This window comes from Heterodontus francisci, chromosome 14, assembly GCF_036365525.1.
Source record: "Heterodontus francisci isolate sHetFra1 chromosome 14, sHetFra1.hap1, whole genome shotgun sequence".
Lineage (NCBI taxonomy): Eukaryota > Metazoa > Chordata > Chondrichthyes > Heterodontiformes > Heterodontidae > Heterodontus > Heterodontus francisci.
The window spans coordinates 103,440,169-103,463,720 of record NC_090384.1 but is presented as its reverse complement, the minus strand read 5'-3'; the positions used below and the strand labels follow the sequence as shown (position 1 = coordinate 103,463,720).

Here is a 23,552-nt window from a genome sequence, read left to right as displayed (position 1 = left end):
GAGGGCAGATAGGAACTCAGTTTAACGTCTCAATCAAAAGATGGCACCTCTGAGAGTGCAGCACCCCCTCAGTACTGCACTGCAATGTCAGCCTTGATTTTTGTGCTCAAGTCCTGGAGTGAGACTTGGATCGACAACCTTGTGACTCAGAGATACAGAGTGGAAGTACAGTAGGGGGTGATGCACAGTCAAATATAGAAGAGAAACAGAGTCAGTCTGGAAGGCAGAGCAAATATCGACCTGTTAAGGCACAAGTGAAAAATGCAAGGCTGGATTGCATCTATTTCAATGCAAGGAGCCTTACTAGTAAGGCAGATGAATTGAGGGTGATGATTAGCACATGGGATTATGATATTATTGCTATCACAGAGACATGGTTGAGGGAGGGACAGGACTGGCAGCTCAATATTCCAGGGTATAGAATCTTCAGGTGTGACAGGGTAGGGGGTAAAAGAGGTGGTGGTATTGCACTGTTGATCAAGGAGTCAATTACTGCCGTAAGGAGGGATGATCTCTTAGAAGGTTCCTCATATGGGTAGAACTTAAAAACAAAAAGGGGGCAATCACTTGGCTGGGAGTGTACTACAGGCCTCCAAACAGTCAGGGAGAGATAGAGGAGAAGATATGTAGGCAAATCTCAGAGAGGTGTAAAAATAAAACGTAATAATAGTAGGGGATTTCAACTTCCCCAATATCAACTGGGATAGTCTTAGTGCAAAAGGCTTAAAGGGGGCGGAATTCTTAAAATGCATACAGGAGAGCTTTTTGAGCCAGTACATAGAAAGTCCTACAAGAGAAGGGGCAGTACTGGACCTAATCCTCGGGAATGAAACTGGATAAGCGGGAGAAGTATCAGCGGGGGAGCATTTCAGGGATAGTGACCATAACTCTGTAGGATTTAAGGTAGTTATGGAAAGGGACAAAGACGGGCCAGAAATAAAGGTACTGAATTGGGGGAAGGCCAATTTCAATATGATAAAACAGGATCTGGCCAAAGTGGACTGGGAGCAGCTACTTGTAGGAAAGTGTACATCAGAACAGTGGGAGTCATTCAAAGAGGAAATATGAGAATTCAGAGCCAACATGTACCCGTTAAGGTGAAGGGCAGGACCAACAAGTCCAGGGGACCCTGGATGTCAAGGGATATAGAGGATTGCATCCTCGATGGAGTTTAATCCTGAGAATTGTGAGGTGATGCATTTTAGGAGGACTAACAAGGCAAGGGAATATACAATGGATGGCAAGATCCTAGGAAGTACAGAAGGTCAGAGGGACCTTGGTGTACTTGTCCATAGATCACTGAAGGCAGCAGCACAGGTAGATAAGGTGGTTAAGAAGGCATATGGGATGCTTGCCTTTATTAGCCGAGGCATAGAATATAAGAGCAGGGAGGTTATGATGGAGCTGTATAAAATGCTAGTTAGGCCACAGCTGGAGTACTGTGTACAGTTCTGGGCACCACACTATAGGAAGGATGTGATTGCACTGGAGAGGGTGCAGAGGAGATTCACCAGGATGTTGCCTGGGCTGGAGCGTTTCAGCTATGAAGAGAGACTGAAAAGGCTAGGGTTGTTTTCCTTAGAGCAGAGAAGGCTGACGGGGGACCTAATTGAGGTGTACAAAATTATGAGGGGCATAGATAGGTTACATAGGAAGAAACGTTTTCCCTTATCGGAGGGGTCAATAACCAGGGGGCATAGATTTAAGGTAAGGGGCAGGAGATTTAGAGAGGATTTGAGGAAAAAGTTTTTCACCCAGAGGATGGTTGGAATCTGGAACGCACTGCCTGAAGAGGTGGTAGAGGCAGGAACCCTCACAACATTTAAGAAGTATTTAGATGAGCACTTGAAACGTCATAACTGACAAGGCTACGGGCCAAGTGCTGGAAAATGGGATTAGAATAGGTAGGCGCTTGATGGCCAGCACAGACATGATAAGCAAAGGGCCTGTTTCTGTGCTGTATAACTCTATGACTCTATGAGAGGCAACAGTGTGACCCACTGAACTGTGGCTAACACAAAACACTGTCTTGAAAATTTCATTTGACCCCCCCCGCCCCCCCCATCTGCCACAAACTTTTTTTGGATGGGTTGGGCTGGGAGAAAGAGATTTCTAGATTCCACTACCCTTTGTGTGAAAGAAAGTGCTTCCTGTGTCATTTAAACAGAGAAGCATTTTTACTCAGTTTGGTTATAAGAGGATTCCTTTGTTCAGAGTTGCAAGTAAGCCTTCGGCCCAGTGAGCAGCTGGTAATTGTAATGCTGTTTTGGCAAGATAAAAAAAGAGACACACGAGTAAGTTTTTAAACTGGAGCAGGGTTTGTGGAAGGACCCAGTCCCAACTGTTAAGCCCACACCAGTGCTTTCAGCTGAGCGTTTCATGCTTCCAAGATCACTGCAAACCAACAGCCTTTCGAACACAAAGCGACTTCTGTTACAGCATCCATTCTCAGTGCAAATGCTTACTGAAGTACGAATTATCTTCTCCACATGAAAACAGCATTTTAGGAGGGTTTTAAAACTAAAGCTCTCAACCTCACAGTGTTTTCAGACAAACAGTCACGACATAGCAGGCTTGTTTTTTTGACAAGGATTGCATTTCTGTAGCGACTTTCATGACCTTGGGAGTTCCCAAAGTGCTTTATGGCCAATGAAATACTTTTTGAAGCATAGTCACTGTTGTAATGTAGGAAACTTGGCAGCAGAGTTGCACACAGCAAGCTCAGCAATGTGATAATGACCAGATAATCTGTTTTCGTGATGTTGATTGAGCGATAAACACTGGCCAGGACACGGGGGAGAACGCCATGGGATCTTTCACCTCAACCTGAGAGGGAAGATGAGGCCTCGGTTTAACATCTCATTCAAAAGACAAGATGCAAGGAGAACCTAGAAGTTAGTGTTGGCAAGATTAGACGCCCAGTCATTGCCTCCACGTAATGCTTCCTGTGTCTGGTATTTTAATGGAACTGGTAAGTAGTTGCTCTTGATAAAAAAAAACAAAATCAAGCAAGCACACCAAAATGTAATCTGCTAATATCGACAAGACTAATGTCCAGACTAAAGCACCGCCTTTTAAAGGCTACTTTGCGATAACCAACAGACCGAAAGGAAATGAGTGGTTAATCCTCTCCCACTTGGTTACTTTTGCTCGTCATCCCCAAGTGCCATTAATCCATGACCATCAACGACACGAGTAATCTTCAACTCACTGAAAAGTAAAACGTTCTTAGAGGGTTTGAAGGGTAAATGTTGAGAGGCTGTTTCCCCCAGTTGGAAAGTCTAGAGGGGTCACAGTCTCAGGATAAGGGTCAGCCATTTAGGCCTGAGATGAGGAGAAATTTCTTCACTCAAGGGGTTATAAATCTTTGGAATTCTCTACCCCAGAGAGTTTTGAATGCTCAGTCGTTGAGTATATTCAAGGCTGACACTGATAGATTTTTGGGCACTAAGGGAATCAAGGGATATGGGAATAGGGTAGAAAGTGGTGTTGAGGTAGAAGATCAGCCCTGATCTTATCGAATGGAAGAGAAGATCTGAGGAGTCATATGGCCTATTCCTGCTCCTATTTTTAATATTCTTACTTACTGACTACACACAGTTCTGCCAGTCAGACTTGAGGGCAGTCATAAAATGTTGAGCAGATTGATTAGTCTTTAATTATTCATTATTTAGCAAAACACTCTAATACCTTGGAATAGTCTTCAACTACTCAGGAAAAAAAGAGTTAACATTTGAACAACAAAGATCTTGGAGATGGGGCAGATGACCAGAATGATATCAGAGAGGAGGGGCTACATTTAGGTGGACAAGAGAAGCAGGGGATTGTTCTCCTTAGAGCACAGAAGGTGACGGGGAGATTTAATAAATTTGAGTGGATTTGATAGAATCACAGAAAGTTTAAAGCACAGAAAGAGGCCACTTGGCCCATCGTGTCTGTGCCTGATGAAAAACGATCCATCTTTTCTAATCCCACCTTCCAGCATTTGGTGCGTAGCCCTGCAGATTATGGCACTTGAGGTGCACATCCAGACCTCTTTTGAATGAGTTGAGGGTTTCTGCCTCAACTACCCTTTCAGGCAGTGAGTTCCAGATCCCCACCACCCTCTGTGTGAAAAAGGTGTTTCCTCATCGCCCCTCTAATTTTTCTACCAATCACTATAAATCTCTGCCCCCTCATCACTGACCTCTCTGCTAAGGTAAATAGGTCCTTCACCTCCACTCTATTCAGGTCCCTCAAAATTTTGTACATTTCAATCAGATCTCCCCTCAGCCTTCTCTGTTCCAAGGAAAACAACCCCAGCCTATTCAATCTTTCCTCATAGCTGTATTTTTCCAGTCCTGGAAACATCCTCGTAAATCTCCTCTGTACCCTCTCTAGTGCAGTTACATCCTTTCTGTAATGAGGTGACCAGAACTACACACAGTACTCAAGTTGTGGCCTAACCAATGATTTATACAGTTCCAGCATAACCTCCCTACTCTTATATTCTATACCTTGGCTAATAAAGGAAAGGATTCCATATGCCTTCCTAACCACCTTATCGACCTGTCCTGCTATCTTCAGGGATCTATTGACATTCACTCCAAGGTCCCTCACTTCCTCTACACTTCTCAGTATTTTCCCATTAATTGTGTATTCCTTTGCCTTGTTTGACCTCACCAAATGCATCACCTCACACTTCTCCAGGTTGAATTCCATTTGCCACTTTTCTGCCCATCTGACCAGACCATCAATATCTTTCTGCAGCCTACAGCTATCCTCCTTGCTATCTACCACACGGCCAATCTTTGTGTCGTCTGCAAACTTCTTTTACGTTTATGTCCAAATCATTAATATATACCACAAAATGCAGAGGACCCTGTACTGAGCCCTGCGGAACGCCACTGGAAACAGCCCTCCAGTCGCTAAAACACCCGTTAACAATTACCCTTTGTTTCCCGACACTGAGCCAATTTTGTATCCAACTTGCTGGATTTACCTGGAACCCATCGGATTTAATTTTTCTAACCAGTTTGTCATGTGGGACCTTGTCAAAAGTCTTGTTAAAAATCCACGTAGACCACATCAACTGCACTACCCCATGTGTCTTCCTTGTTAACTTCTTCAAAAATTTCGATCAAGTTGGTATCGAATAGGGTAGCACTCTCCCCTCTGAGTCTGAAGATTGTGGGCTCAAGTCCTACTCCAGAATTTTGAGCACAAAATCCAGGCTGATCCTCGTGCTGCACTGTTTTGGGCATTAGCTGCTGGAAGAGACAGTAAACCGAGACCCTGTCTGCCCTCTCAGGTGCACACAAAAGATCCCATAGCACTATTTCGAAGCCAATATTTATCCATCAACCAACAACACTAAAACAAACTGCCTGGTCATTATCACATTGCGGATTGTAAGAGCTTGCTGTATGCAAATTGGCTGCTGCGGTTTCTATATTACAGCAGTGACAACACTTCAAAAATCCTTAAGTTGGATGTAAAGCACTATAGAACTGCATATCTTTTTATATATATATATATATATAAGGAGAATCAGTTTTCATTTACAGCAGGGTCGATAACCAGAGAACACAGATTTTAGATAATTGGCATAAGTAGCAGGGGAGCAATAAGGAGAATTTTTATTCTGCACAGATTATGATGATCTGGAATGTACTGCCTGAAAAGGTTTTTCTCACCTTGGTTTCATCAAGAAAAGGCTCCTTTAACTGGATGTGCCAATCCGTCACATCACAGGGCAAGCCTGACCCTCACACTGAGCATCACAGTGAGATGTGACATCACAATAAGGTTTGTAACCCCGGCCAGTTTGAGGCAGGAGGCTGCACGAGCAGTTTAAGTGAAGGAAAGGGAGGTGCAGTAACTGTGACAAACTGGCTGATCTCTCTCGGAGTTAATATGGCTGGTGAGAATGTCTGAACAGCTTTGCTTTGTGACAGGAGCTGGAAGAATGGAAATATCATGAACCAACAGATCGGACAGAAGGTTGTAAACTTGGAAAGATTTGTCTTAACCTGTTTATCTTGTACTTTTATTTGTGAATGTCTTAATGAGCAATATGAACAGTTTAACAGATACAGTAATAGTGATGCACTATAAGGCAGAATCATTCATTGTTATGGGTAGATTTCCTGCAGCATTGCTCATCGGTAGTCTGGGGCCTACAGCCTGGTTACTGATGGTTACTGGGCCCCAGTTTCTGTTCCCTCTGCTGCCAGTCATTGAGTTTGCTACTCACTCCCCATTCTATAAATGTACAAACAACTGATCGTTGGTAGATCTCCCATGGCATTGCTCATATGTCAGCAGAGAGGCGGCACGGATTTGTGAATTGTAGCTCATGTCTGATTAATCTCATCTTTTTGAGGGGTCACAAACATAGTGGACAGTGTTATGTGAGTGCTTTAATTTTTCTTTGAAAACAATGCTTTAAGAGATAATATTTGAATTGTGAACTGAGTGCATGGACTGCAAGGCACCTGTTTCTAAGCAGCTCAGCAGGGAAATGACAGGAAGATTTATGACTGTCACATGACTTGTTAGAGTTTTGGTTTCACATTGCATTGTGAAAGAAGAGTGAGCTGAGCAGCACGCAGTTAGCTGGCTGGGGCCTGTTTGCAGACCAGAGAAGAAGACCTACTCTCTGAAAAAAGATGCATTTCTTAGAGGGAAACTCTGCATTGGAGGTGTGACTATGGTCTGCCTGGAGAGAGGAAAAGACCCCGGAAAAGAGGAGTTGCTACATTCTGTGGAGGAAAACTGCTTTGCAGAGAGGAAGCCTTGCATTTTTAAAGATACCAGAATCCTATTGCCTCCAGTTTCTGAAAAGTCTCTGCCTCAAGAGTGATTCCTGTTGTCTTTTGTGTTGTACAGGATCCTGAAAGCTCAAGAATGCTTCTATTGCTAGACTGCTACTTCAAAATCCAAGAAGATCTATTGCGACACCCTTTGCTGAAAGAGCTGTGTGACGCCTGCTGTAGATGCCTTGAATGCCTATCCATCACAGACTGTTCGTCAACCTCCCCTGGAGAGACTTCGAGTGGCATCCGACTATTCAACTCTGGGACACCTCAGTGACACGGAAGCATCCTACTAGAATGTTATACAACCCAGTTATTTTATAATTCCTAAGAAACAGTTGTAAAGAGAAAAGCCCTTTTCCCTGTTAACCGGTTTTTGAATGTTTGTGTGTGGGCATGAGGGTTAGGAAGAATAAGGTGTTGTATAGATTTAATCTTAATATTGTTTAAGATTTAGTTTATTAATAAATAGTTAATTTTGTTGTCGTTTAAAGAAACCTGGTTTGGTTTTCTTTATTCTGGGGGACAAATAAAATGTTTAATTTGGCTATTTTCCGGTTGTTGGGAAACTTTACTAATATGCTGTGACCGGTGGAGTAGCGGGACTAAATTAACAGTGCATTACTCCCACCTTGGTTGTAACAATAGGGAGTGCCTATGGTATGGATGTTGTTTACATACACTGCTGGAAGGTTAAAGTATTAGGACAAGTTGCATAGACCAGGCTTGTGTACCCTCGAGTATAGAAGATTAAGTGGTGATATAATTGAGGTGTTTAAACGATTTAAAGCAGATGATGGTTTTTCTCTATCTATCCTATTTCCTCTAATGGGAGAATCCAGAACAAAGGTGCATAATCCTAAAATTAGAGCTAGGCCATTTAGAGGTGATGTCAGGAAGCACTTCTTCACACAAAGTCTTGGAGACAGAGTCATAGAGTTATTGCGGCACAGAAGGAGGTCATTCGGTCCATCAAGACCATGCCAGCTCTCTGTAGAGCAATCCAGTCAGTCCCATTCCCCTGCTCTACCCTGTAGCCCTGCAAGTTTATTTCCCTCAAGTGCCCACCCAATTTCCTTCTGAATTGATCGTCTCTGCTTCCACTACCCTCACAGGCAATGAGTTTCAGGTCATTACCATTCACTGTGTAAAAAAAGTTCTTCCTCACATACCCATGTATCTCTTGCCCAAAACCTTAAATCTGGGTCCCCTAGTCCTGTCCCATCTGCTAATGGGAACAGCTTTTCTTTGTCTACCTTATCTACAGGTAGGCCGAGGCCAGGAGTGCGGTTACTGATATTTACTGGGGCTCTCAAGTGGACAGCAATACCACTGGAGCTGCATCGACTGAGCTTGGTACCTGCTCACACAACTGAACACTGGTCCTGGCGGTAACTGCCAGAAGGGAATTGGATAGATACTTTAACAGGTTACAGCGTTTCCTAAATGACAAGAGCAATAAAATACCTGTAGCTGTCCTTGTTGCAATTCAGTGATTTTTCTGTGTCATTTTTTTCTATCACAGACACACAACTGGCGTCAGGACGGGCGAGAGGAAAAGGATTGTTTTATCAAACTACCCACAGAATAAAGCTCTGAGTAACAAAAGCACAAAGGAGAAGTGTATCTCACACCAGAGAGAGCACATTCTGACCAAAATCACATCAATGCCAGCAGAGGTAGCACAACAGAGGGAGCAGTGACACTGAAGGTCACCTCACACCATCTCTGTGTCCCATCCATTTCTTAGCGACAACTCTACATCTTTTAATTGGTTTTTATTTGATGGGCCAATAACAGATTCACCTACACACCCAGCCAATGATGGGAGATGGTGTTGAACCAACTCTCTCCCTTCTCGTGCACTTCATTCCCATCCCACTGAGTCCTTCATCCCTACCAGCTCCACCTGCACTTATCCTGACATCTATTTGCATTGTTAATCTTAAAATTAGCCCCCAAACCACCACCTCCCCCAACTCAATCTTCTCCGTTGGGGAGGCCTTCACGCCCAGACATCCTGCCCTCACATCGGCATCAAGCACCAACCCTGCTCCAACTCCAGACTCAGTTCGACATTACTTGGGAGTAACTGCACTAGTACTGGATAGGGCACAGTCCAGACACTCAGTTCTGACAGATTTTGGCTGGGGGTCCACCTTAGGACTGAACAGGGAAGTCTCAGCAGGGGACATTCCAGTTATTGCCTCGATGGTGTAGGTGGGAAGGGCTGGTAAAGGCCACTCACCAACCAGTCCCTGCCATCCCAGTCCACACCACTGGATGAAACCTTGGTACTAACTTGTAATGAGATCTCCTGGGATAATGAGGAAGAGTCCTCCTCTGGCACCAGCTGCCTCTGGGGTGTCTGTACCTGCTGGTGCCCGAATCAGGCTGGCTCCCCCAAGCACCACCATCTGCAGTTGGTGAATTGTTTGCCAGAGACATCCATACCCAGCCCCAGGACATTGGTCTCCAGTTGGCGCCAGCTCATTTGGGGATACCACCTTCGGGGGATTTGACCCCACTCGGGGCCACCTATGCTGTGGGTGATTTCCACTTTGGTGAGGGCGGTCACAGGTTCCGTATGCTTTTTATAAATCTGTGTCTCACCACCACCACTGTGAGCCCACCTTCAGCCACTCCTTACAATACTTGAGAGTCATCCAAGTTCTGAGGGCTCTCGCCCCCAAGGAGGAGTATGTCTGCCTCAATGGCACCTCCCCTGAGTGGCAGGAGCTCATGTCTTGAGCTTAACTCAATCGGCCATTGTATCAGCTTGTAGCTGATAGAGCCACCCGCATCTTTGTTCCCAGGGCCTCACTATGAACTCTCCCTGTCGGTTGAGCTTCAGAAAGCTTCCTGGAGGCTTCCCACCATCGGGAGGCAAGCATGGGAGCCCGAGTCGGACCACGGCCTCCAGTTAAGGCTTTTTCACGTATTCATCACAAGGGTGACTGCGAGTCTAAAATTGCGGGTTCTGATTTAGGGCGTTGCTTCTTTTCTTGGGGTCTTGCAAAGGCCTCAGGCATCGACCTTTGCTGGATTTATCCTACCAATTTCCAGGGCACTTTGGGTAGACTTGATACATGCCCTCTGGTTATAGCCAAGGTAGACAGTATTCATAGTGCATCCACCACCCTGCTTCACACCTGGCAGGTCGCTGGTACAGCTGCAAACTTCAGACGTGAAAGCATCAGAAGGAAGAGAAACACACACCAAACCAGTCCTGTTCCATCCACCAGAATCCAACTGTGGGACATGTGGATCTGGCAGAACTTCCTGCAGGGGGTGGCGCATATCCCGAATTCCCTGATGGCAAATCCACTGGGGCTGGCTTTATTTAACACCTTGCAGGCGGGTTCGAGAGTAATCCCTGGCACAGTGTGAGGACCATCTTCAGAGAGAATCCACTGCAGCAGCTGACTGTGTGGGTGCCCTCAATGTGGGAACAAGGTCTATCATCCAGTGGATCTTGTATTGCCCCTTAGGTTGGCCGGGCATCCTACGGTTTCTTCAGGTACTGCAGATGGCGTTTGATGCTGAAAGCTTCTTTGGAAAACAAGTGGAGGAGCTGCTGCAGCAGAACCTTCAGGGATTCCCAGATTGGCACAAAATAGCGGAGGGCACTGCTCACTTTGTAGCTTATCCCACCCCATCTCTAAGCTCCTTCCATCCACCTCCACCGACCCAAACCCACTCACCCCCACCGATCCAAACCCACTCACCCCCACCAACCTTTTCAAGGCTTTATCTGCAATACAATGTGCTTTGTACCATGCCAGCCCGTCATTCCAGATTAAGACCTGGAATGCAGCGAGCTCGCAACACTTCACCTTCAAGACCCTGTCCAGCTCCACCTCCCCAAGCAGTGATCCTGCCTTTGGTAGGTTACCACAGAGCTGGGTGGATGGGAAATTTCCAGTACTTCCATGTGGAAGTGGATCACTCTTGACACTTGTCTCTGGGAGACCAGAAGTATTGAGTATCCTCTGCATTAGCAGCTTTAGTCTCCTTGTTTTTCACAATGTGGTTTGGTTTGACCCTCAGAGGAACCATGTACTAGTGGGCGTCTGGCTGGTGACATCATGGTCTCCTCCATTCAAACTGAGATACAGCGATAGTTATTCAGAAGGATCAACTGATGGGGATATTTCTCCAGTTGAGCCTTCTGGATGACTCTCATTACATCACTAGTGTTTCCACAGTTCTCCTTTGTGGCAGCATCTGATCTAGAGCTGGTGGTCCTGGGAGCAAAGTGTGCACCTGGGGTTGATGCTACTGCCATCAGATTCTTCACCTAATGCTTTGACATATGGCTGGGAGCCACGTCCAGGGTGAATGGGCTTCTAGGCCAGTGGACATGGATGAGTTCACCTGGCATTGCAACAGGCTCGGGGTGTGAACGGTACATAGAAACATAGGAGCAGAAGTAGGCCATTCAGCCCATTGGGCCTGCTCCGCCATTCAATTCGATCATGGCTGATCATCCACTTCAATGCCTTTTTCCCACATTATCCCCATATCCCTTTATGTCATTGGTATTTAGAAATCTGTCAATCTCTGCTTTAAACATATTCAATGACTGAGCTTCCACAGCCCTCTGGGGTAGAGAATTCCAAAGATTCACAACCCTTGGAGTAACAAAATTTCTCCTCATCTCTGTCCTAAGTGGCTTCCCCTTATTTTGAAATTGTGTCCCCTGGTTCTAGACTCCCCAAGCAGGGGAAACATCATAGCTGCATCTACCCTGTCTATCCCTTTAAGTATTTTGTAGGTTTCAATGAGATCACCTCTCATTCTTCAAAACTCTAAAGAACAAAGGCCCAGTTTCCCCAATCTCTCTTCATAAGACAGTGCCGCCATCTCGGAAACAAGTCTGGTGAACCTTTGTTGCACTCCCTCTATGGCAATAATATCCTTCCTAAGGTAAGGAGACAATAACTGCACACAGTACTCCAGGTGCGGTCTAACCATGGTTCTATACAATTGAAGCAAGATTTCACTACTCTTGTACTCAAATCATCTTGCAATAAAGGCTGACATATGATTAGCCTTCCTGATTGCTTGCTGCACCTGCATGTTAGCTTTCAATGACTTATTGACAAGGACACCCAGGTCTCTTTGCACATCAACACTTTCTAATCTCTTACCATTTAAGAAATACTCTGCACATCTGTTCCTCCTACCAAAGTGGATAACTTCACATTTTTCCACATTATATTCCATCTGCCATGTCTGTCCAAATCCCCTTGAAGCCACTTTGCATTTTCCTCACAACACACATTCCCATCTAGTTTTGTGTCATTTGCAAACTTGGAAATATTACATTTGGTTCCCACATCCAAATCATTGATATATATTGTGAACGGCTGGGGCCCAAGTACTGATCCTTGTGGTACCCCACTAGTCACAGCCTGCCAACATGAAAATGACGTCTATTCCTACTCTGTTTTCTGCCTGTTAACCAATCCTCAATCCATGCCAGTATATTACCTCCTATCCCATGTGCTTTAATTTTGCTAACCAACCTCCTGTGGGGGACTTTATCAAAAACCTTCTGAAAATCCAAGTATGCTACATCCACCAACTTCCCTTTATCAATTCTATTAGTAACATTCTCAAAAAACTCCAACAGGTTCATCAAACATGATTTCCCATTCATAAATCCATGTTGACTATGCCCAATCCGATCATTATTATCCAGGTGTCCATTTATCACATCCTTTCAAATTGATTCTAGCATTTTCCCTAGTACTGATGTAAGGCTAACTGGTCTGTAGTTCCCTGTTTTCTCTTTCTCTCTCTCTCCCTTCTTAAATAGTGGGGTGACATTTGCTACCTTCCAATCTGCAGGAACTGTTCCAGAATCTACAGAATTTTGGAAGATGATCACCAATGCATCCACTATCTCCATACTTACCTCGTTCAACACTCTGGGATGTAGAATATCAAGTCCTGGGGACTTATCAACCTTCAGCTCCATTAATTTCCCCAATACGGCCTTCTTACCAACACTAATTTTCTTCAATTCCTCATTTTTCCTTGTCCCTTGGATCTCTAATTTTGGGATATTTCTTGTATCTTCCTCAGTGATGACAGACACAAAGTAATCATTTAGCTTCTCTATTTGTCTATTCCACATTATAAATTCTCCTGAAACGTTAACTCTGCTTCTCTTTCCACAGATGCTGCCAGACCTGCTGAGTGGTTCCAGCATTTCTTGTTTTTATTTTATATTATATATTACAAATTCTCCTGACTCTGCCTGTAATGGACCCACATTTGTCTTCGCCAAACGTTTCCTTTTTATGTACCTAGAGAAGCTTTTACAGTCCATTTTTATGTTTTTTGTTCGTTTACATTCATATTCTATTCTCTCTTTATCAGTTTCTTGGTTCTCCTTTGCTGTATTCTAAAATCTTCCCAATCCTCAGGTTTACTACTATTTTTCACAACTTTACAGGCCTTTTCTTTTAATCTTATACAATCCTTAACGTCCTTTGTTAGCCATGGTTGATTGGCTTTTCTTTTGGGGTTTTTGTGCCTTGAAAGAATTTATAGTTGCTGTAAACTATGCAATAATTCTTTAAAGACTATCCATTGCCTATGTACTGTTATACCTTCTAATGTATTTTCCCAATCCAGCCCAGCCAATTTGCCCCTCATACCTTCATAATTTCCTTTGTTCAAATTTAACATCCTGGCTTCAGATTGAACTACCTTGTTTTCAAACATCATGTAAAATTCTATCATATTATGATCACTCATCCCTAAAAGTTCTTTTACAACAAAGTTAATTAACCCTTTCTCATTACCTAATACTTGATCTAAAATAGCATTTCTCTAGTTGGTTCCTCAACATACTGCTCTCGAAAACCATCCCTAACACACTCCAGAAACATCCTCCATAGCATTAGGACACATTAGGTTTACCCAATCTATATGCCTACTGAAGTCACCCATGATTACTGTATTACCCATGCTACATTCTCTAATCTCCTGATTAATACCATGCCCCACACTACCACTACTGTTTGGTGGCCTATTAACAACTCCTACCAATATAATAGGGCATTATCCATTTTCAGACTCAGTGCAGGGTAATTCAATGCGTCGCCAGATAGACAATATGACAGTAGCCTGATATGTCTAAAACAGGGTGGGACTCCCTCCTGGGTCCCGTTGTCAAGACAACACTTTGCTTCCCAATGGTTGGATGGGGTGACACTCTTGCTGTCACATTTGGCCGGGGTGGACAACACAACAGTTGGCACACTCAGCTGCTCTGTAGATCACCCTGATGAGTGAATGATCCACGCTGAGGTCGTCCCGAATATCTTCAGGACTTTAGGGGTTACCAGCTTGATCAACTTACTCACATCACCAATCTGCTCAAGAACGTCAGGCAGTCAGGGTGGAGACTGGACAATCTTTCATTCTTTTGTTTCCAGATGCTGTTACTCAGGGTTTTCTGACCTCCGGGATGCTGCATAAAATTGCAGGTGGTGGTTCTGATTAACCCTTTACTGGCCTCACAAACCATGTTTCTCAGACACCTTGGTGTTGAATACTGCCAGCCTGACCTCAGGAGCCCATTGGAGAAGACCAAGTTATTTGAAGAGTAACGACGTCTCTACCTTTTCAAGGGAATCTGTATTTTTCATCCGGAAGCCGTCTACACATGGCTGGATACTGTCCAACTGGTACTAAAAATGAGAAGGATAGACCCTGCAAGGGAACAGACTCCAGCTCCCAGGATAAATAGATCAAAGTGAGATTTATTCACGTGCGCCAGTGCCAGATCCAGACAGTAAGCTAAACCATTAGGATCGGGATCTGGACCCTGCACTCACCACACATTACATACATTCTTTTCAGTGGATGATGGCGCTGTGACAAGCCATAGAAAAACAAATCGAAGGCGGCCATTCAGCCCATCGTGCTCTTTCAAAGAGCTATCCAATTAGTCCCACTCCCCTGCTCTTTCCCTATAGCTCGCAATATATTGCTAAGTATATAGAAAATTCCCTTGACAGTTACAGAGGATGAAATTATTAGTGAATTGAATTCTGTCATGTGATCCTAAAAGTTCCAACAACTCAATCCCCAAATCCCATGTCAGTAAAAACTGGATTTGGTTTATTCATTCACTAAGAACCAGTTTCAAAGCTCCCAGGAACACGTCAAGGATCCTCTCTAAAGACTGACTGAAAAAGAAAGTTGTGAATTGGTACAAAAATAAATACTAAGGGGGAGGGATTTAAGGTGAAGAACTGAGTGGGAGAAACAAGACAAGACTGACTTCCTTACCCAACCCTGTGTAGAGAGACAGAGTTCTCTATGGAGTTTCCAACTCTCCAGAATTGTCCCAGACTCTCCAGGAATTTAATCTCCTGGATGCTGTTATGAGTAAACTGGGCGGGAAATAATCCACGGGGTTTTTAAAAAAAAAGATGTTTTATTCCATTTTCTTTGAACACTTTTGATTATTAGTTATAAAAATATTGGAGATGGAGGGAAAAAGGCGATTGAAGGCAGGAGGTCACATGATGAAACCTCCAGGAATACGTCCTGCCAGAGTTGGCAACCCTAGTTGTGTGACTCACACCATTTATATATTATGACAAAATAAAATAAGAACAGTACAAATTGATAATTATGGGTGGCACAAAAACACACATGTGGAATGTGAACCCTGTTGAATAATCACTGACTACTCAGGCACAAGTGGGTCTAAATAATAACAATTATAACAAACAGCGAGGCTGCACATTAATGGCACAGTAATTAACTTGAGCTATAATAGGCTTTATTTTGGAAATACTTAGCTGCCAAACTTTCATTACCATCGGCTTGCCAAAATACAATTGGGTTTCCTTTCGATCACAGCTGTTAGAAGTTACAACCAATCAGCACAGTGTTAACCCTTTGCTAGAGGTTTAAAGAACTTTCATTCAATAGGAACTTAAAATTCTTATTTGGGGGGTCATTGTCCCAGTTAGCTTTGGGATTCTCACAAGGCTATTTGCATTTCTAACTCTCAGTTCCTGTTGTTCATACTTCAGAGAATAGGAGTGAGATGCCAAATAGCAATGAAAAAAAATGAAAATGCCTACAAAAAACATGGCAAATGTGACTTATGGTTCTCGATAGGCAAACGTACTCTAAGTGTTGCCCATATGTAATAAAGAAAATAAAGACTTGCATTTATATAGTGTCTTTCAAGACCTCAGGACATTTCAAAGCACTTTAGAGCCAATGAAATACTGTCACTGTTGTAAAGTAGAACACATAGCAACCAATCTGCGCACAGCAAGCTTCCACAAAGAGAAATGCAATAATGACCAGATAATCTGTATTTGTAATGCTGAGTGAGGGATAAATATTGGCCAGGACACCGGGGATAATTCCCTTACTCTGCTTCAAAATGGCGCTACGGAATTTCTATTCATCCAGCAGAGCTGTCAGACATGGTCTCATCTGAAAAATAGAACCTCTGATAGTGCAGTACTCCCTCATTACTGCACTGGGGTGTCAGCCTTGATTTGGTGCTCAAGTCTGTGAAATAGAACTTTGCAACTCAGAGATTAGAGTTCTACCAACTGAGCCACAGCTAAGACCACACAAGGATATTAAACTGTGAGATCCAATCCACATCATAATGGGTGAACAGGTTTTGGATCTGGTCATTACAAGGACAATCTTGAAGGAAAAGAATTAAATGCAAAGTTGGTGCTAAATTTAGCAAAGACCAACTTTTCAATGTTAATACAAATAATAGCACAATGCAATTTTAAACTTATGCCCTCCAATTATCTAGTACACAAAACAAGGTGTGCATTTGTATAGTGCCTTTTACAATCTCAGCTCTCCCATAAGTGCTTTACAGCCAATTGTTTTGTGATGTCCACTGGTGTAATGTAATCCTCTATTCTATCAAAACCTCTCTATTAGGCCACCTCGTAACCTTCCAAGGAGAACAGTTCTAACTTTTCCAACCTCTCCTCCTAAGTGAAGTCCCTCATCCCCATTAACATCCTGGTAAATTTCCTCTATGCCCTTTCTACGGCCTTCACATCTTTCCTGATGTGTCGTGCCCAGAAATATCCAAAATACTCTGGCTGAAGCCTAACCAGTCATTGATAACGTTTAGCATGATCTCTTTGCTTTTATATTCTATTCCTCTATTAGGTGCAACAGGTGATAAAAAAGGCAAATGGTATGTTGGCCTTCATAGTGAGAGGATTCGAGTACAGGAGCAGGGATGTCTTGCTGCAATTATACAAGGCCTTGGTGAGGCCACACCTGGAATATTGTGTGCAGTTTTGGTCTCCTTATCTGAGGAAGGATGCTCTTGCTATAGAGGGAGTGCAGCGAAGGTTTACCAGACTGATCCCTGGGATGGCGGGACTGAGGTATGAGGCGTGATTGAGTTGGTTAGGATTCTATTCGCTGGAGTTCAGAAAAGTGAGGGGGGATCTCATAGAAACCTATAGAATTCTAACAGGACTTGACAGGATAGATGCAGGAAGGATGTTCTCGATGGTGGGGGAGTCCAGAACCAGGGTCATAGTCTAAGGATACAGGGTAAACCTTTCAGGACTGAGATGAGGAGAAACTTCTTCACCCAGAGAGTGGTGATCCCGTGGAATTCGCTAGTACAGAAAGCAGTTGAAGCCAAAACATCGTATGTTTTCAAGAAGGAGTTAGATATAGCTCTTGGTTCTAAAGGGATCAAAGGGTATGGGGGGGGGGAAAGCCGGAACAGGTTACCGAGTTGGATGATCAGCCATGATCATAATGAATGGCGGAACAAGCTTGAAGGGCCAAATGGAATACTCCTGCTCCTATTTTCTATGTTTCTATAAACCCAAGTAACCCATATACTTTTTTTAAACCACTTATCAACTTGCCCTGCCACCTTTGAGGATTTGAGTATATGGTCACCAAGGTCTCTCTGCTCACCTGCATGTTCCAAAATCATGCCATTTGTAGTATCCTGTCTTTCCTTATTAGTCAACCCAAACTGCATCACTTTACACTTCTTCACCTTGACACTATCTGCCATGTTTCTTCCCATTTCACCATCCTGTCTATGGCACCCCGAGGTCTATAGTTGTCCTCATCACTATCTACTTGCTAAGTTTTGTATCATCTGTAAACTTTATAACGTTGCTCCCTACACGCAAGCCTAGGCCGTTTATAAAAATTGGAAAGTACAATGAACCCAAAATTGGCACTGGGGGAAAACACCACTGCAAAGCATCTCGCAGTCTGAAAAACATCCATCCAATACCTTGTATTGCTATTTCCTGACCTTAAACATTCCAAAGTGTTCTACAGTTAAGAAATATTTTGAAGTGTAGTCACTGTTGCAATGTAGGAAACACATCAGCCAATTTACACACAGCAAGCTCCCATAAACAGCATTGCGATAATGACTAGGTCAGCTGTTTTTTTGTGAAGCTGATTGAGCGATAAATAATGGTCAGGACACTGGGGAGAACTCTCCCTGCTTTTTTTCAAAATAGTGCCAAGGATTCTTTATAGTTCACCTGAGAGGGCAAATAGGGCCTCAGTTTAACATCTCATCTGAAAGACAGCACCTCCGACAGTGAAGCACTCCCTCAGCACTGTACTGGTGTCAGCCTGGATTATGTGCTCTGAAATGGGACTTGAACTCACAACCTGCTGAGCCAGAGGTGAGAATTCAATCACCGAGCCGGGGCAGATACTATACCAAGAGTTGACAATTCTGGTTGGACCGTATTCCAGGATATTTCATTGCATGTCCACCACCTCCGCGCCCCGCCCCGCACCCCCCCACCTCTAGCCTCCCTGCAACCACACTTTGACAACTGGTCACCTGATGGGCCAATCATTCAATAAATGGTGGCTATGATACCCACAATCCTCCACACTCCAGAAATCACTTTATTCATTGCACAATTTTTGCGAAGTGCGCTTGCACATTGCATTCTGCTTGGCTCAACTAACTCAATGTAGATCATGTCCTTTCTGGGGTATATGACTCAACACACAACAAATGGTGCAGTTACTCACATAGCCACTGGAGGAGCCCTACATGATGAATATAAAATAAACAGACTAAACTTAATTTTCTTCTGCCTCATTCATAAAAACTATCAAGTACCACATTTTGCAAGTGCTCAGCAAGGAAGCAGAGGGGGTGAAATAAGGGACAATTTGAGCAGTTATTCCAAAATTGCCCATTTAATTCTACAATGACATGCCACAAAAATTGCACGGAAGTACAGTGGCACAGAGTAAAAGTAATTAATTATTCATGCTGCTTCAATTATTAAAATATAAACTATGAAAATTGAACTGTATTGCAGAGTTTCCAGCTGCCAGCTTAATTAAATACCTCCTATAAGAGCAAGATAGTCTAACCTACATAAACTCAGCCCACCTTTAAAAGCTTCCTTCACTTTTAAACACAATGACTTTTGAGCACAGAGGGTTAGAAATTCAACAGGGGCTGTAGCTAAAGCTGTAGGCAGTGAATCAGATGCCCGTTACTACACTTCGCTCGATTTTAAGTACAAAAAAGATTGAAATCAGGTAGTCCGTTCACTGTTGTCCAGTTTTGCCCAAGACAAATTTCTATCCCCACATGGGGGCAATAAAGCAGACTCCGCCAGCGACGCAAAATATCTTGTTGCCAAATCAGCCAGTCATTCTAAACTGCAGCAGAATATAAAAGTAAATTGTGCAGCAGTGTAATACAAGCTGGTGATTGTTCAAAAGCTCCTTTCGCACTGAGAAACTGGTGTAGGCCATTTTCAGTCCTACGGTACATTCGCATATAGACAAGTAATGAGTTCTCTAACGCTTTTTTGGAGGGGGAGGGTGGGTTCGAGGAGTTGCAGGAAGAGGATGCCCTCTTCCTCTTCGCACCTTCCCCCCCCCTGCACTGCAGCAACGCACCAAGGCTCCTTCGACAGCACCTTCCAAACCTGCGACCTCTACCACCTAGAAGGACAAGGGCAGCAGATGCATGGGAACACCACCACCTGCAAGTTCCCCTCCAAGCTACACAACATCCTGACTTGGAACTATATCGCTGTTCCTTTACTGTCACTGGGTCAAAATCCTAGAATTCCCTTCCTAACAGCACTGTGAGTGTACCTATATCACATAGACTGCAGCGGTTCAAGAAGGCAGCTCACCACCACCTTCGCAAGGGCAATTAGGGATGGGCAATAAATGCTGGCCTGGCCAACAATGCCCACATCCCAGGAACAAAACAAAAACTCAATTACAATCTATGATAGGCAGTATGAAGAGCAGAGAGTTCGAACTATTAGTGGTTTTTAAATCTAGCCAACAAGTCATCTGATTCAAACAGAGCAACAACTGATACTGCAAGGAAATGTGACTTCCCTTTTTAAAAACCTCTTCCATTTCCCCCATGGACATTTTAACAAGAGGCTTGTACCTTTAAGCACAGTGTTACTTATGGGAGCTGTTTCTACCAGAAGAGTAAAAGAAATATTTAACTGCACAATCAGTACAAAAACACAGGAAACTTTCCAACAACAAGTTACCTCGAGATTCAAAGGTTGTTATAGAAAGGGGAAAACAGCTAGCAGATTAAAATGTTTGGCAGCAGTAATGTATTTAAAATAGGAAGGGACGTTTTACTGGCGGTAAGAAGTTTTAACTCGAAAGAAAGTTCAACTTCTCAGCACCAACCAGATGTCTACACTACTAAAGGGGTCTCAACCTAACTCATGATTAAAAATCAATTAAAATGAGCAATTTTAAAATCTTTTCATTTATAAACAATCTTCAAAACCTCCTTGACGAAGAAAATAGATTTGTAAAATAATCGATGGATTATTATATTTGCAAAAATCAATTCAAATACGCAATTGAAAATTAATCTGCAAAATTTAAATTCCTAAATTGGCAAAATACCTTTACAAAATGAAATGTTAAATTCAAGAGCTCCAGGGTCGCTAAAATGAAAAGCAGAGACTTTTCATACAAGTTACAATTTAAAGCAAAGTGGGAAACTAACAGTCAGAGATGGGCAAATAACTTTCAGGTCACTTTCCCACCACCACCACCACCCGCCCCCGTGAGTTTGGAGACTGGAGTGAGAGTGAACAGTTCTCACCTGTTCCTGTCACTCGCTGTAAGCGGAGCTGGGCTCCGGGACGCCACTCAATCCGCTGCACAAACTTGCCTTGAGAGTCCAGAAGGGTGAGATATTCAGTTTGTAGCGCTGCACACTTCCCAAACACTCATTCTCTCCCTCTGACAGTCTCCATGAGTTGGCAGGAGTCCTGTGAGAGGCGTTGTCATGTGATGAAACAATCCCAGAGAAAGGAGGCGGTGCTCTCCAACACAGTCCTGGGACGGATTATTGTACCACCCTCAGCTCCTGCTAGCACCACAGGCCCCTCTGTCCCCTCCTGTCAAGCCTTAATCCAGAAGGTAGGAGAAGCTTGTTCAGGGTCCTCCTTGACCCTGCCACGCTGCCTCTCTGACGCTCAGGTGAGCAAACATTGAATGTTGGGCAAGCTGAAGGCATTGTCTTCGGTTCCTGTCACAAACTCTGTTCCCTAGCCAGCAATTCCATTCTTCTCTCAGGCTACTGTCTGAGGATGAAACAGACTGTGCGCGACCTTGGCATGCTATCTGAACCTCAAGTGAGCTACTGATCCCATATCTACTTAATCACCAAACTCACCTCCTCCATAACATTGCCCGTCTCTGCCCTCGGCTCAGTTCATGGGATACTGAAACCCTCATCTATATTTCTGTCACCAGCAGACGTGACTGTTAGAATGAATGCCTAGCCAATCTGTTATCAGAGAACAAAGAACAAAGAACAGTACAGCACAGGAACAGGCCATTCGGCCCTCCAAGCCTGCGCCGATCTTGCTGCCTGCCTAAACTAAAACCTTCTGCACTTCCGGGGACCGTATCCCTCTATTCCCATCCTATTCATGTATTTATCAAGATGCCTCTTAAACGTCGCTATCGTATCTGCTTCCACCACCTCCCCCGGCAGCAAGTTCCAGGCACTCACCACCCTCTGTGTAAAGAACTTGCCTCACACATCCCCTCTAAACTTTGCCCCTCGCACCTTAAACCTATGTCCCCTAGTAACTGGATCTTCCACCCTGGGAAAAAGCTTCTGACTATCCACTCTGTCCATGCCACTCATAACTTTGTAAACCTCTATCATGTCGCCCCTCCACCTCCATCGTTCCAGTGAAAACAATCCGAGTTTATCCAACCTCTCCTCATAGCTAATGCCCTCCAGACCAGGCAACATCCTGGTAAACCTCTTCTGTACCCTCTCCAAAGCCTCCACGTCCTTCTGGTAGTGTGGCGACCAGAATTGCATGCAATATTGTAAGTGTTTCCTAACTAAAGTTCTGTACAGCTGTAGCATGACTTGCTAATTTTTATACTCTATGCCCCGACTGATGAAGGCAAGCATGCCGTATGCCTTCTTGACTACCTTATCCACCTGCGTTGCCACTTTCAGTAACCTGTGGACCTGTGCGCCCAGATCTCTCTGCCTGTCAATACTCCTAAGAGTTCTGCCATTTACTGTATACTTCCCACCTGTATTAGATCTTCCCAAATGCATTACCTCACATTTGTCCAGATTAAACTCCATCTGCCATTTCTCCGCCCAAGTCTCCAACCGATCAATATCCTGCTGTATCCTCTGACAATTCTCATCGCTGTCCGCAACTCCACCAACCTTTGTGTCGTCCGCAAACTTACTAATCAGACCAGCTACATTTTCCTCCAAATCATTTATATATACTACAAACAGCAAAGGTCCCAGCACTGATCCCTGCGAAACACCACTAGTCACATCCCTCCATTCAGAAAAGCACCCTTCCACTGTTACCCTCTGTCTTCTATGACAGAGCCAGTTCTGTATACATCTTGCCAGCTCACCTCTGATCCCATGTGACTTCACCCCTTGTACCAGTCTGCCAAGTTTATCCTCTGTAAACTTGGGGCCATCCAAAACTCTGCTGGCCACGTCCTTGCTTGCACCAAGTCCCATTCACCTATCACCCCTGTCCAGCTTGCTGACCTATAATTCCTTGCACTGCCCCAACACTTCAACTTTAGAACTGTCATTCTAGAATTTAAACTGGCCGTGCCTTCCCTACCTCGTTAACCAGCCATACAAGCCCTCTCCCCAACCTCTCTGTGTCTCTAACTGTGGCCTCTTCTGTAACCCCAACTCCCTTTGATCCATCATTAGCAGCTGTGGATTCAGCTGTTTAGGTCCTGAGCTCTGGAATCCCCCCCCCCCACTTAACCTCTCCACCTCTCTCTCCTCTTTCAAGGTGTTCTTAAAACTTACCTTTTTGATCAAAATTTTGGCCGCCTGTCCTCATATCTCTTTATGTTGCTCGGCGTCAGACTTTGTTTACTAACGCTCCTGTGAAGCACCTTGGGATGCTTTGCTATGTTAAAGATGCTATATAAATGCATGTTTTTATTGTTAATGAAAATATAAGTGAAACAAAACTTTGAAAAATTCAGCATTCAAAGCCCGTGTGACGTTACATCACCACAGAACCACTATTGATAGATAGAAGCTACACGGAGGTCGTTACTCCACAAATCAAAGGCAGCTGGGTAACAGTTAGAGGTAGGAAGAGGTCAGTGCAGGGATCTCCTGTGGTCGTTCCCTTCAACAACAAGTATACAGTTTTAGATACTGTTGGGGGGGACGGCCTA

At 44.0% G+C, this 23,552-nt stretch overlaps 1 protein-coding gene across 1 annotated transcript in view; it reads right to left on the bottom strand.

Moving 5' to 3' along the window:
- Window positions 1-21,106, bottom strand: part of ppfibp2b (PPFIA binding protein 2b) — a 279,873-nt gene extending 258,767 nt beyond the window's left edge. Inside the window, exon 1 of the mRNA XM_068046641.1 lies at window positions 20,947-21,106. The gene's annotated coding sequence lies outside the window, so the exon portion shown is untranslated. The remainder of the gene's footprint in view (window positions 1-20,946) is intronic.
- Between the last annotated feature and the right edge of the window lie 2,446 nt (window positions 21,107-23,552).